Genomic DNA, 16,014 nt, shown 5'->3' on the forward strand with positions numbered 1-16,014 from the left:
AGAGTTCATCATCTCACTTGCCACCCTTATTCTTTCACACCATTATCTTTGTTTCAAAGACAAAGTATGGAAGAAAATTAAGGGCACCGCAATGGGATCCAATTTCGTAGTGGTATATGAGTGTCTTTTCCTTTGCCACTTAGAAAACCACTCTCTACTTATCTCTAGCCTAAACCTAGCCTATTATAAGAGATACATAGATGATGCCTTTGGGGTCTGGACCGGCTCTGGTAAATCACTTACCAAAGCTCTCGCTTCCTACGCCTTCCCTCTACAAGAACATATAGAGATCTCACCCATCATATCCACTTTTGAAGCAACCATCCTAGATGTCCACTTCCACAAGGGACATACTTTCCACTTGTATGGTATCTTGGACTCCAATCGTTACCAAAAGCCTCTCAACTCTTACCAATATATACCTTGGATCTCTTGGCACCCTCTCCACCAAAAATTAGTCTTTATCAAGTCAGAACTTAGACGCTATCTTATCAGGGAAAGCAATCCTGATGGATTCTATCGTTTGAGAAACCTCTTCTTCATTAGGCTCCTTCATAGAGGCTACCCAAGAAACTTCCTCCTTAGGGTCTTTGGTTTGATCTCTTACAAGGAACGAACCACTCTCCTAACCAAAACCCCATCTTTAAAAAATCCTTCCCTTATCACCCTCAAACTACCTTTTTCTCCAGACACTCCTAGACTAAACCCTACCCTAATAATTGGTAAACCTATCCATACGGCTTGCAGCCTCTCCCCCACCCTTGCGCATCTTGACCAACCCATCGTATGTTGGACCAATGGCCAAAACTTAGGCACCCTTCTAACTAAATCCAAAAACCAGATTTAAACCCAATTTTTACAAATGAATACTCTTTATAACCTACCCTAACTCTTACCGCTCATTTTGCAGGTTGACTCTCAAAGCCCGTAGTTCTTCAACAACACGGACACCCCTTTCACATTTTTTATCCTACATTCCAAATTTTGTCCCTTTGTAATATACTCCTGGAACACCATTTTTTGGAAATCAAACTACTCCTTTTAAACTCTCAAATCACCCACCCCCCCCATTAGCACCTTACACCCAGTCCTGTACATTCTACACCAGTTCTTCGGAATTCCATTTCATCACTTTTCCTCATGTTATTTTTAAACCCCTCCTTGCCTTTTATCCCCTCCTTTGCCACTTTTTATTCCCCCCCCACCCCCCCCCCCCCATTTTTCTTTTTTAGACCCCCTTTCACTTATACCACCCCCCGGTGAACAATCTATTAAACTCCCCCCATTAAAATTCATTTTCTTACTTATTACCTTTGGGAAACTCTACACCACTCTCTACCTCTAGTCAATGGGCAAACTCACAGCCCTTGCAAAGTACACCTCCCCCCCCCCCCCCCCCCCCCCCCTCACTCTTATATAAAGAGAATCCTCTTCCCCTCTATTTCAATATTCTCCCTACTACTACCACTGATGAGCTCCTTAAAGGAGCGAAACGCGTTTGGTACCCTATAACCCACCCCCGTCTCCCTTCTACCTTTTACCCCTTAGCCCACCCCCACCTCCTTTCCTTTTGCTCCAGATCAAAAGTACCTCGCACGCTTAGATGTAATTATAAACCATGACCATTACCCGGGGCGGTCACTTTTTAGAATGTGTATGATATCGTGTGAGTTAACCGGAGAGGATTATTAAAAGACCAAAATGTATAAAAATGTATACATACAGAGGGGGGTGGGGGTTTCTTAAATAGTCTCACAGTGTAAGTATAGTATGTATATTGGGTTATTATTAATTACCTCTTGAACGCACTTGATATAGGGGTCTTTTGATAAGTGACTTCCACGGGACCATTATGATTTTGTAAGCAAGTTGTGTGCTGATGTGAAGAGGGGAATGGCATGCACTGATAGCTGTTTTTTGGATATTCAAAATTGCCATAGTGAGCTACATCACCCTAACAAAATCACCCAAACACTGTGGCTATCCCTACCTTTTCATTGTACATAGGCGTGTGTGAGTTAGGGGACTTTTTTCATATCTCCTTAAAACTCTCAGCTAGCTAGATCATTGGGTTAGTTTAGCCAAAAAAGTAAAATAAATTATGACCTATTTGTGTGTAAATATTTCATTGTATATAGGGCCTAAATATAAGGATTTTTCATAATTATTTTGGTATTTATTTAAACATTTCTACCTAGGTGTGCGTTATTTGTCTATGTATGCTATGTACATTGACTCACCATTACCACAATCTTCTTACCATTTTTCATACTCTTTATTCCATATAAAAATATCTTCACACAAGATTCTCTTATTTTTTGTGTGAATCCACTCCTAAGAAAAAACCTCAAAAATACTTTTCACCATCAGTCATTGCCTTTCACTAAAATCCTATTTCCTACAGAAACTCTTTCTTATCTCCTGTAAATAAATACACATCAATAAAACAAATGAGGGCCCTCCTCATTTGATTCCCTATATTTATATATATATATATAGATATGTTTTTTTATAGCCCACACTATTCTAGATTCCATGAATTGTTTATATATACTAGCCTGTCTTTTTTTATCATATTCATATATTATATTTATGCATAATCCACAACCATGCATATTTTCAAACCTCTAAGAATCAATTAGGTCATGCTCTCATGCAAGGAGGGGCTCACCTTTGGAGCCATATGCAAACTCAACAAAAGGGGGGCCACTGAATACTTTTTTGTGAAGAAAAGCAGGCATTTTGGTGAGATTTTTTATATCCATCTCCACTCTGAATTTGAAGTCGTGGTTAAACGACAAAGTGTGGATTAAGAGCTGAATAATCACCTTAAAAATTTTCATAATTTTTGGAACTATCACAAATGAGGTATGAGGTTTTGATTGGACCCCAATCTGCCCACTTTTCTCACAAGTAGCCTATAGTCTTCTCTCAGCTCTTTCCACACTTCCACACACACAATCATTCCTCTCAATGTCTCACTCAAACCTGCACCTTCCATGGTTTCTCTCACCTTCTTCACCATTAACCTCCCCTCTTACTTCCATAGCTCTCATATGAGCTCTACATGTACATACACCATCTCTATGCCTCTCTCTATTACTTCCTAAGTACAATTCCATCTTACCCCTCTCTATATACATAAAAAATAGCATGTAAACCACTCTTAACCTCTAAAAATTGAGAGATCTCATCAACAAAATTTCCATTTTCATCGTGATAATCAACCTTGGCGGCGATGGCATAAAGAAGAGAAGAAGAAGAAGAGGATCGATAGTCATTTTAGGAACCTACAAAAGTACGTCCTTCTTCAAGCTTCACCATCACAAGGATTTCATCACTTCATTCAACCATCTTACTTTAACCAACCACCTCATTCTACCCATTGTAGATATAACATTAACTTTCTAGTGATTACTAACACTAACCACAAACATACTAACCATAAAAGACACCTCACCTCAAGACATGTGCAGAGTAACTCTCTCTCTCTCTCTCTCTCTCTCTCTCTCTCTCTCTCTACTTAAAAATTTATTTTCACCTTATCTACCATCAATAATGCTCTTTCTTTAGCCCACATCCATGACTCAAGCAGACAAAGAAGGCCCGCAATGTTTTGATATTCAAAAAAATCATAATCCTGATTTGTTAGCTTGTAAATTAGGATTTCCAATAATTTTAATGAGGGGTCTCCAACATATCAATAGGCCCTTATCCTTCTTGTAAAACAACCTTCAATATCTCACATAGCACCCCAACACTCTATGCGTGAGGAGAGACTTAGGCGTAACAACCACTTTGTGAGCTTCACTTTTGGTGTGAGAGAAGCTTTCAAGCTACACATTGCTAGTGAGAGAGCGTGAGTTCAAAAATCTCAGGACCACTATTGTATATGTTCCTCCATCATCAATCAATTGAGGTTTGGTGGATCAAAGGCGTGATTCGACGTTCAAATCTTTGTCCTTCCACTTGTGCAATACGGTTTGGTGAATTCAAGGTGACTTGTGTATTTTGAGTTTCTATCGTTTGATCTTGTTTCAGAAAGTGTTTTAGTGTGTTTTCATTGCCAATTTTGTATCCATTGTAAGAGGGTGTTGTGGTGAGAGGTCTCCCACACCCTAAGACAGAGTGTGTGTGTTGGCAATGTTTAGCATTCACTAAGCATTGAGTTAGTTTTGTACAAACTCTACGATAGCATCAATAACAAACCATCTCCATTTTCAAGTCCCAAATAAGGTATTATTCAAGATCCATTACTCTCTCTCTCTCTTCCCTTTGCTCTAGCTCTCTCTGGTCCATTTTGTGTGTGTCTTGTTGTGAGGTTGCATGTGTGTTTGTTTTGTGGTGCATCTTCTTGTTTGTGACAAAATCTCTTTTGTGTCGTAGTTCGCATACCATAACTAGGTGGTGCCCCTATCTTGCTTGGGTTTGGCTGTGGGTTTCTTGTTGTGTTGTGCTTGTGGTTGACCCAGCCCCAATTGAGCAGCACGGGAGCCTTGAGGGGTGTTTAGAGGTTGCCTCTCTTGTTGCTCGCCTCGAACCGCTCCACCACAATGTTTCCAAGGCCTCATGTTGTGGACACTCAAAACACAATTCATGTGTTTGGTACTTGTGTTGCCTATCGGGAGGCTTCTTACATGGTTGGTACCTTCATGCTTCCCTACCGGCATCAGTACCATCCAATGTGTTTTGCAGATGCGTTGAGAACCAAATATGTTTACTTGAATGCATGTTGCAACACCGCAATCCCTTTGGGGGCATAGGTCTGGGTGTCACAAAGGTCATTATTGAAGAGTAAGTGGGGTGTTTTGTTAGACATTATTCTTATATTTATTTGAATTGATGATCTAACCTTGTATATCATCTTCATGTATATGTAGGTAGAGCATACACCCATGACAACACCCCAATGGATCGAAAGGATCTCCATGGTCATAGCAAGTCCGACTCACATCTTCAGGAAGATCCTCACAAGTTAGTGCAGGAAATATTGCAAGACCTTGATGCCAACACATTGGAGGGGAAAGGGGATGAGCCTACTATAGACTCGAGCTTGGGAGAAGATCGAGTGAAAGCTGAAGTGCAGGAAATACTGTAAGACCTTGATGCCATCACAATGGAAGGGAAAGGGGTTGAGCCTATCGTAGATTCAAGCAGAAGAGAAGATCAGCTGAAAGTTGAAGTGCAGAATATACTATAAGATCTTGACGTCACACAACAAAAGGGAAAGAGGATGAGGGCAATGTGGATTTAAGCTTGGGAAAAGAGAAACTGAAATCTGAAGTGCAGGAGAGGGTTAAACAGGGTAAAGAGGGAAGGGGACAACAGAAGAAACAACAAGGGGGAAGTGATCCTACTGAGGAAGTTGTTGAAATGGAGATTGACCGAGGCAAGAAGATCAATGAAGAAATGCCCGCTGAAGAGGTGTCAGTTGAAGTTCTCTGATCGGCAGAGTTTTTTTGATGCGACATCAAAAGTTGTAGAGGAGAAGGTGGGTAGAAAGAAGAGGAAGAAGGCAAAGTGGACGACGGAACCTGCTAAAAGTGCACAGGAGGCTGTAGGTGTTGAGGAGCCCAAAGGTGTGGAGGAGGCTTTTGGCATAGAGGAGGCCAAAGGGACTAAACTTGCAAAGGCGGCTAAAGGTGTGGATGAGGCCAAAGGCTTGGGGGAGGGCAAAGGTGCGAAGGAGACACCTAATGCGACAACCTTGGAAACAGGATAGCATGGACTCAGGCACTCTCTCCCAACTCTTCAATGTGAAATCTAGAAAGCGTCCCGTTTGTTGTTGCCTCAAGCCACGAACCTACAAGAATTAGATGTTGTGATAGCATTTTGTACTTGCTTCTGGCTTAATATAAAATTCCAACCCATTTTACTTATGTCAATGTGCTTGGTGTCATGTCACTCTAGTCTTGAAAGTTGTCAATGTGTTTGTAAACTTTCATGTCCTACTGTCAAAAATTGGTAAACTTTGATGGTGCCTAATGTCAAACTTTTCTATTGCAAAAAGGTTGTGTTCTTCTACTCATATAGTTTAGTGGTATTGTAGCCAAGGACAATTGGTGGCTAAATGAAGAATGACATGGTACATAAATGCCAAACGATAGATCCAATGGCGAGCGCCTTGTTATTTTGTATGTCAATGGAGTGCTACTGAAGGATTGTGCTGAAGAACCCAAATATTTGTGGAATATCCCATTCCCAACGGGATGTAGGCCCCAAGATGTGCAAGTCTCCCAATACAAATATTGTGTGGTCAAACTTGATGCGGAGGACTTAATCGTCAACTTAAGGAAGAAATGTTATGCGATCCTCTGTTCATGTAGCCAAAGGAAGAATTTGATGAATATAATGAATGCTTGCTTCCCTAAATTGATGAATACAAAAGACCTATTTTTAGGTATTTATCCCTTAACTTTCAAACTAGTTTCTTAATTTTGATACTATTTCGCACTTTTCTACTGGTTTGTACACATTCTGGTATTGTATGGTACTTTGGTACTATTTGGTACTTTGGTACTTTTGGTACTATTTACCGTTGTGTATAGAATTTGGTATTGTTTGTCTTTGGTTTTTAGGTTCTATGGTACTTTGGTTCTTTGCTCATTTGGTATTGTGTGTTTGTTGCTTTGGTACTCTTATTTTTATATATGTTATAACTGCTTAGTTTCTCTGTCATAGATATTTTTAACCAATCTCAATGTGAGATGTGGGCTCCCACACTCAGAGATGTGCCATCAATTTTGAAGAAGTTCGGTGAAAGAGTGTGGTGCAAGCATCCCCTCCTTGTGGACAACACGAGATATGAGTACTCAAAGAATGATTACAACGCATGCTATTGCATTCGTTCATATGAGCCAAAATATTATGATTCAAAAAAGCCGAAGTATCTTATGAAGGTCATTTTTCCATGGATCTTATGGGTTGCCATTGCATACCCTTGTTTGATGTCGGGGATGACATTTTGTTGTATGTTGCAAACTACTTTGTATCGTCTGAGGGGTATTTGTACCACTTTGACCCCCCTGATGTGTAAAGGATCGTGTGAGCTTGAACCTTGCCTCTGGAATTTTCATGAAAATTATCTTTGCATGTGTACCTTGGTCCCCTAAATTTTTTTACTAGTGCACTTTATCTTTTGTACACGTACTTTTTCTTGCTACTGCCTTGGTAATTTTCTACTACTACTTGGTGACAAGCGTAACTTTGAAGTTGGGAACAAGTGGGATTTCCCATGTTAGTAGTTCCTCTTCAAGGCTAAATGAGAGGAGGGAAGAAGACAACAGGAAGCTAGGGGAGAGAGATGATGAGAGCAAGGGAGGGAAGGATGAGAAAGAAAGAGGAAGGGGATAGTTTTTGCAGAGTACTAGAAAGGGTTCTTATTAAACAATAAGTGTTGGTATCAAAATTGTCTACATTACAATATCAAATTTGGTATGGTAACATAGAGTATCAAATTTGGTACTACAGTAGTTAGCTGAACACAAAAAGACATAGTAACCAAATGTAGTGCTACAGTAACACAACTTTCAACTAAAAAATATAAAGCACAGCACCATAATTTTGTATAGTAGAGTATCAGCCTTGGTATTGTGGAGTACCAAATTTTGGTACTGTAGAGTACCAAATTGATAACACAGCAATGGCACTAGACAATGATGATCTCAAGTAAGATTCTAATCAAGGGAGTTACAATTGTTCACTATGGTCAGAATTGTAGTTGGGGAAAACGTTGTACGGATCCCCTCCTGCTCACTTCCTTCTTCATATGACCTGGAGTAGGGAGGCTCGATGGGGTTGAGTGGAGTAGGAAGCCTTGCTTGTTCAACGCATGTCAAGCAGAGCACGGAAGGTGTGTGACCTTGGGGCGGGAGACCATGCCCAACTACTCCACCCTCACTTATCTCATGCTCATCTCTACCCCTTCATTTTAGGCATTGGGTATGGACTCCTTCCCACCTGCCCCACGGCAGGCAAAGGTGGCCCGAATTTGGTCTATGGTTGTTGGCAAGGGCTCATGGGGTGGCAGACTTTGTCTCTTAGTGGCAGCGGTCTCAGCAAGGAACAACTTAACCCTCTCTTTGATTGCAAATCTATTGGTCTTGCTTGTTGTGGGTCTGCCTCCTATTGCTTCTGGTGGCCCCCATCGATAGTGCAAGGCTCACCACAATAGCCAGTTGAATATGTGTGGCTTTGCTTCTTGAACGCCCGTGTGGTGAAGAGTGCTGGTTCTTTGAGTCCTGCCATCTTAGTAATTTTTGCGGCACCATTGGAGGATTTTCTTGGTGATGGGGATTTTGGGCCCTACCCTTGATATGGCTTTATTCTCGGTATGGTTGTTGCCACTATTTTCTTTCAAATTTTCTGGTTCAGGGCTACCCTCCCTTGTTCTAGCGGATGTTTCATTTCTTTGTGTATATTATTTTTGGTGGTAATCTATCTTTCAACTCTTCCTATTGGGAGAGTACTCAAAAAATATAAAGAAAAAAATATTACTATATCTTGGTGTATGTCCCTCTTGACACTTAAAAAACAAAATCACCAAGGAATCTTTGACGATACTTACGACTCTCCTTGATTTTTTTATCCCTCGCAGCTCCAGATGTTGTTTCATTTTGCAGAAGATGCATTCATTTTGTTCTACTTAGAGCAAATGCATCCGAAGCAATTTTTTTGATGTGAATCAAAAAAATTGAAAGATGTATTCATTTTGTTTCAGATGTTGTTTCATTTTGTTCTACTTAGAGCAAATGCATCTAAGAAATTTTATTGATGTGAATCATTGAAGATCAATATAATGAAAGCTCTTTGCTATCGTTTACGGTGGTGGTGTGTATGAGGGAGAGTTACATTTGAACCACCCCACAACCTCTCTCTCTCTCTCTCTCTCTCTCTCTCTCTCTCTCTCTTTGACATGGTAAATCAAGAGTATAACAAGATTCACTTGCAAGAAATAGAACTCAATGAATTCAACTTCAAATAAATCATGTACTACAACATCTTGCACTATAACATCATCATCTACGTAGTTGAAACATAATTAATAGTTTTTCCTCAAACTATAAATGATATCAAGCAAAGAGTTTGATTGTAGAGAGGGAGAGGGAGAGAGGACTACATTCTAAGATGTGTGTCAAGCTACATAAATTCCAACACTCAATGCATATCAAGCTACAAAAATGATCATCACCATAAATATAATAAGGGGTAGGGAAAGGTCTTTTACTGACCTTTCCTCATAAATATTGTGACCCCATGGCAATCGATGAGGAGTCAAGAGCCATGGCAGGAGCTGTTTTTGTGGAAGAAAAGGTCATTAAAAGACCTTTCTCAGTCGTCAAAGTACACGGGATGGGGGCCAAGCACTAATCCCTGACCATGAAGGGGTGCAGTTCTATAGCACGGATATAGGGCCACATTGTGGGAATCAGGATTGCAAGAAAACACACACACACCTTGGAGAAGACAAAGGAAGCTCAAGACACACAATAGAGAGTGTTTTACTTAGTGTGCAATGGAAAGATAGATAACCCTAGAATGAATGGGCGTATATACAATGCACAGGGGAAATACCTCCTAAAGAGGAAAAAAATGCCATGGTTGTCCTAGTGTGTTCACACACATCACTACCACATGTATATGGTAACAAATCCCCCCTGGAGTGATGCGGTGAACGAGAGCTGGCACATGAGTAAAGGGAAGTTCCATGCTCTGAGGACATGATCAGTCCACAAAGGGGAGTAAGCCTAAAGCTTTGTGGAAAGCTTCAAACTTCTCATGAGACAATGCCTTTGTGAAAAGATCTGCAAGGTTGTCCTATGTTGGCACATAAGCCAAGTTGATCTCTCTTGCTGAGAGCCTCTCCCTGACATAGTGGTAATGCACCTCAATGTGCTTTGTGCAAGCATGAAAATTTAGGTTCTTCACAACTGCCAATGTGCTCTGACTATCAGTGTAGATAGTGTTGACAATATCCTGTCCAACGCCCAAATCAGTCACTCGAGATCAGCCATAAGACGTCTGAGCCATACACACTCAACCGTAGCTGTGAAGACTGCCCTGCACAACTAGAAGTGGCCACAGTAGGTTGCTTCTTTCTCAACCATGATATACATGAACTATCAAGCATGAAATAAAAACCACTTATGGACACTCGCATTTCAAAACAACCATCTCAATCTAAGTTCGAAAAAGCATGTAAGTCTGGCGACAATGATCCCCCCTTGGGATAAAACAAGCCAAGATGTAAAGTGCCAATCACGTAGCAAAAAATCCTCTTGAAAATCCTGCCAATGCTTAGACCCTGGGCTATGCATAAATTTGCTGACCTGTGAGACTGCAAACTGAATATCCAGCCTCGTGTTACATACATAAATGAGGCATCCAACAATAGTTTGGTAAAGACTGACATCTGCAGGATCACTAGCATCATGAAGACTCAATTTCAAGCCTATTTCCATGGGAGTGGCAATAGGTTTGCAATCCTCAATTCCAAACTTATATAGCAATGTCTCTATGTAACTTTTCTGACACAAGGCAATACAATCATCACACTGCTTAAATTGTATACCCAAGTACTGATGCAACAGTCCCAAATCTTTCATCTTGAAGGTAGCATTCAAAAGCCTTAAATTCAGTAATATGTCTGTCATTTGGTCTAGTGATCAGCAAATCATCTACATAAAGAACCACAATGAGAAGTACATCACCCTCACGCCTTACATACAATGTGCTTTTTGTTGGACTGTTAAGAAAGGCTTGTTTGACCAAATGAGTATCAGTCTTCTCATACCAAGCACGAGGAAATTGCTTCAACCCATACAAAGCTTTGTTACATTTGCACACCTTATCCTCTTCAAAACCGTGAGGCTGCGTTACATAAACTTCCTCAAACATGTCACCATTCAAGAAAGCATTAATAATGTCTAACTCATGTCCATCCCGACCAAAAAGAGCTTCCAATACACATAGGAAATGCAAGTAGTTATACTACAAGTGGGAGGAAAAGTCCCTTCATAACCTATGTCTTTTTGAAGTGCATAACCCTTTGCAACAAGTCGAGCCTTATAGCGATCAATCTCACCATCCGGCTTGCGTTTCAACTTGTAAACCCACTTTGTACCAATGGCTTTTTTGCTAGGAAGCAAATCACATAAAGTCCATGTGTCATTTTCTATAAGTGCATCATATTCTGATAGCATGGTAGCCATCCAATTTTTTGAATTTTGTTCTTCATCAAAAGATAGAGGTTCCTCAACATCATGTAAGCTAGACACAGCCAAAGCATAACAATCTGATGCATAAGATGCATGGTGAGAGCTTGAATGAGTGTGACTAGACAAAGGTACATCCAAATCTGCAAGGCCCCCATTATAAGGAGAACCATCGTGCATGAAGAAAAATCACTCACCGAAAACCAAAACTTTCACGGCTAATCTAGAGCAAAGCTCGAGACTGGATTCGCCAGAATATCATGGCCAGACAGCGGCCGAAAAGTGGTCAAAAAACGAACGGTCCTTTGGCCGTTTGGCTAGTGGCCGGTACTCAATGGCTAGTGGCCTATGGTTGGAAGTCAATGGTCGGTGGTCGGTGGCTGAATGTAATGGTCGGTGGCCAATTTCAAAGGCGAACTTGTCTTCTCAAGGACGGCCACACATGGGCGGATTGAAGGGTCCATTTGGACTTGTCTACACAAGGGTGGCTACACATAGTTGCCTCTCATGAGAGAGGGAAGCCCTTTTGGCCTATAAAAGGAGGCCAATTCTACACACATTTTAGAGTGTGAAGTTGATGCAACAAGGTGGGTGTGGGATGTTGAGAGTGAAGCAAGGGGGGAGCTCTATTAAGGGTATAATCCCTTTGTAAACTACTTCTCGTTTGAAGTACTAAAGAAATTGAGTGGCTGCTTTCCCGTGGATGTAGCCCACATTGGGTGAACCATGTATATTGTGTGATCTCTCTCTCTCTCTCTCTCTCTCTCTCTCTCTCTCTCTCTCTCTCTCTCTCTCTCTCTCTCTCTACTCTATAAACTTTTGTGTGTGAAAGTTTGTCTCTCTCCATTATGTAAGCTACTCAATTATCTACTTAGCTATGTCATATTTCCTAACAACTGGTATCATAGCTAGGTTTTCTCATAGCTAAAGTATCTCAAGGAAATGATTCCTTGAATTGAGTGGGAGTAATGGCGGAGGAAGGGAAGCTCAAGATCGAGAAGTTCAATAAAAAAAACTACCAACATTGGAAGATGCAGATTAAAGACTATCTCTACCAGAAGGACCTCTATTTTCTACTAGACAATCTAGCAAAGAAGCCTGCAATGATGGCAGATGAAGCATGGATTGTCCTTGATTGAAAGGCACTAGGAACAATCTGGTTAAGTTTGGCGTCAATGGTGGCCTTCCTTCAATGTTTCGAAGACCACGGAGGACTTGATGAAGTCACTTGACGGCCTCTACAAGAAACCATCGACATCCAATAAGGTATTTCTCATGAAGCGCTTGTTCAATCTGAATATGGCAAAGAATGGTTCAGTTGTAGAACATCTAAATGGCTTTAACACCATAAGTCAACTTCAATCGGTGAAAATAAATTTTGATGACAAAGTGTGAGCTCTCCTTATACTATCGTCTTTACTGGATAGTTGGGACAGCCTTGTGATGGATGTAAGTAATTCTATCTCTGGCACAAATACTCTGAAGTTTGATGATGTTGTGGGTGTTCTGCTAAGCGATGAAATGCAAAGGAGGAGCACAGGAGAATCACCAAGTGTTGCACTGTCAATGAAAACAAGAGGAAGGCCTAAGGAGAGGTTCAAAAACCAAAAGGGTCATGATCGCTCAAGGTGGAGCAAGTCACTCACAAAGTCAGTTCTTGAATGTTGGAACTGCAATAAGAAGGGTCACATCAAGAAGGATTGTTGGCCCAAGAAGAAGAAGGAGTCGGAGTCTCAAGACAACAAGCCAACATCGAAGGCCAATGTGGCAGGTAAAGTAGAGCAAGATGCTCTAATTCTCTCATTAGACAATGTGTCTAATTCTTGGATAGTAGATTCCAGGGCTTCATTCCATGCGACACCACACAAGCAACATTTCCAAGATTACACCAAAGGTAATTTTGGGTATGTATACTTGGGAGATGATGAAGCTTGTGAAATTGTTATCAAAGGTACAATTTGTGTCAAAATTTCTAACAAAAATGAATGGAATCTTAAAGATGTTAGGCATGTTCCTTCTCTTGGCAAGAATTTGATCTCTACAAGACAATTGGACAATGATGGTCCCAACATTGCATTCGGAAACAAACGGTGGAAGATCTCAAAGGGATCAGCCAAAGGAGAAAAGGTTTGTACACTTTACTTGTGTGCTGGCAGCTCACAAATTTCACCTTGTACAACAACTACAAAAGTTAACAGTGGGGTGTGGAACTATCGGCTTGGGCATATGAGTGCCAAAGGAATGCAAATCCTTCAAACAAAGAAGCTTCTATCAGGTTTGAAATAAGTGGACTTAGATTTCTGTGAAGATTGTGTTTATGGTAGACAAAAGAGGGTAAAATTTCAAAAATCAAGAAATGAAAGAAAAAATAAAGAAATTGAGTTGGTTCATTCTGATGTTTGGGGTCCTACAAGTACACCATCACTTGGTGGCTCATTGTACTATGTAACATTCATAGATGATTCGACTAGAAAAACATGGGTTTATATAATGAAGAATAAATCAATGTTACTCTGGGTGGAGGAGTTCCAAAGGAGGCGTGGATAGGTAAACCGGTGAATTATTCATTTCTATTCTAGGTGGGGGAGTTCCAGAGGAGGTGTGGACATGTAAACCGGTGAATTATTCATTTCTCAAAGTGTTTGGGTGCGAGGGTTTCATGCACATAGATAGAATCCTAAGGTCAAAGCTAGATGCAAAGTCCAAAAAGTGTTTCTTCATCGGCTATGGAGAAGGTGACTTTGGGTATCACTTATGGAATCCTGAAGATGGCAAAACTCTTAGGAGTAGGGATGTAATTTTTAACTAACAAAATATGTACAAAGATTACTTGGAAAGAAAACAAACAAAAGAATCATGTGATGTGTACATGGAGCTTGAGGATGGTGAAGACTCAAGGAGAGCAAACGGTAACAACGTACACCAAGGTCAACCAAATGATGAGTCTCAATTTATTCCCGAAAGATCTACAAGAGAAATTAGACCTCCAGAAAGTTTTATTCCTTCCTTCAACCTTCTCGTGATCTCAGATTCTGGAGAGTCGGAATCATACAAGGAAGCTATGCAACACGAATACAAAGAAGAATGGATAAAGAGCATGCAAGTGGAGATGGACTCATTACATTGCAACCAAACATGGGAGTTGGTTGAGTTGCCTAAAGATAGGCGGGCACTTCAGATCAAATGGGTGTACAAGCTAAAGGAAGACAAAAGGTGGGAAGAAAAGGTACAAGTATAGCCTTGTGGTAAAAGAAAAGGTACAAGTCTAGGCTTGGTAAAAGGGTTTTCTCAAAAGAAAGGTATTGACTTCAATGAAATATTTTCCCCTATTGTAAAAATGAACTCAATTAGGCTTTGTCTTAAGCCTTGTGGATGCTCATGATTCAATTCTCAAGCAAATGGATGTAAATACGGCATTCCCTCATGGGCGGTGACTTAGAGGACAAAATTCACATGCTTCAACCAAAGGGGTAAGGAGAAAATGGTTTGCAAATTAAAGAAGAGCTTGTATGGTTTAAAGAAAGCATCAAGACAGTGGTACTTGAAGTTCGATCGATGGATGTTGGATCATGGATTCAGAAGGTGCAACTCAGAGCATTGCCTCTACATGAAGAATTTGGGAGATGGGAAGTTCATCATCCTAATGTTTTATGTTGATGACATGTTGATTGCAAGTGCTAACATGCAATCATGGATTCAGAAGGTGCAACTCAGAGCATTGCCTCTACACGAAGAATGTGGGAGATGGGAAGTTCATCATCCTAATGTTTTATATTGATGACATGTTGATTGCAAGTGCTAACATGGTGATTGCAAGTGCTAACATGCAAGACATCAAAGACCTAAAAGAGGAGCTGTCTAAAAAAATTTCAATGCAATATTTAGGTATTGGAAAAAAGAGGATACTTGGTATGAAGATATCAAGGGATAGGACGAAGAAGAAAATAAAGTTACCTCAAGAAGTTTACATCAAGAAGGTACTAGAAAGGTTTGCAATGCAAAATGCAAAAACGGTTTCTACACCTTTGGCTGGTCACTTTAAAGTAACCAAGGATATGTGTCCAAAGACACAAGAGGAGATAGCCTATATGTCTAAGGTTCCATATGTTGTAGTGGTAGGTTCTTTTATGTATGCTATGGTCTGGACAAGGCCAGACATTGCGAATTCATAGTAGAAGTTGTAAGTAGGCTCATGGACAACCCAGGTAAAGAGCATTGGCAATCTCTGAAGTGGATACTTAGGTATCTGAAAGGGACAACAACAAATGCTTTGTTGTTGGAGGTTCCTGGACAACCCAGGTAAAGAGCATTGGCAAGCTCCGAAGTGGATACTTAGGTATCTAAAAGGGACAACAACAAATTCTTTGTATTCTGGAGAAACTGATATTTTTCTTCAAGGGTATGCTGATGCAGATGGCAGGTGACAAAGATACTCGAAGGAGCACTACTGGCTATGTATTCACGGTTGGAGGCACAACAGTAAGTTGGGCTTCAAAGCTGCAGAAAATTGTCTCACTTTCTACCACGGAAACATAGTAATGAGCAATGACAGAGGCAAGCAAGTAATGAGCAATGACAGAGACAGAGCAATGACTATGGCTTCACAGATTGTTAGAAAAGATTGGATTCAAACAAGACAATTGTGTGTTGTACAGTGATAGCCAAAGTGCTATCCATCTTGAGAAGAACGCAGCCTTTCATTGAAGGACAAAGCACATTGAGGTGAGATATCACTTCATACGCACTCTTTTGGAAGAGGGACATCCAAAGCTAGGAAAGGTGCATACAAGTGAAAATCTTG

The sequence above is a fragment of the Adiantum capillus-veneris genome, chromosome 26, assembly GCF_014529385.1.
Source record: "Adiantum capillus-veneris isolate H3 chromosome 26, ASM1452938v2, whole genome shotgun sequence".
Classification (NCBI taxonomy): Eukaryota; Viridiplantae; Streptophyta; class Polypodiopsida; order Polypodiales; family Pteridaceae; genus Adiantum; species Adiantum capillus-veneris.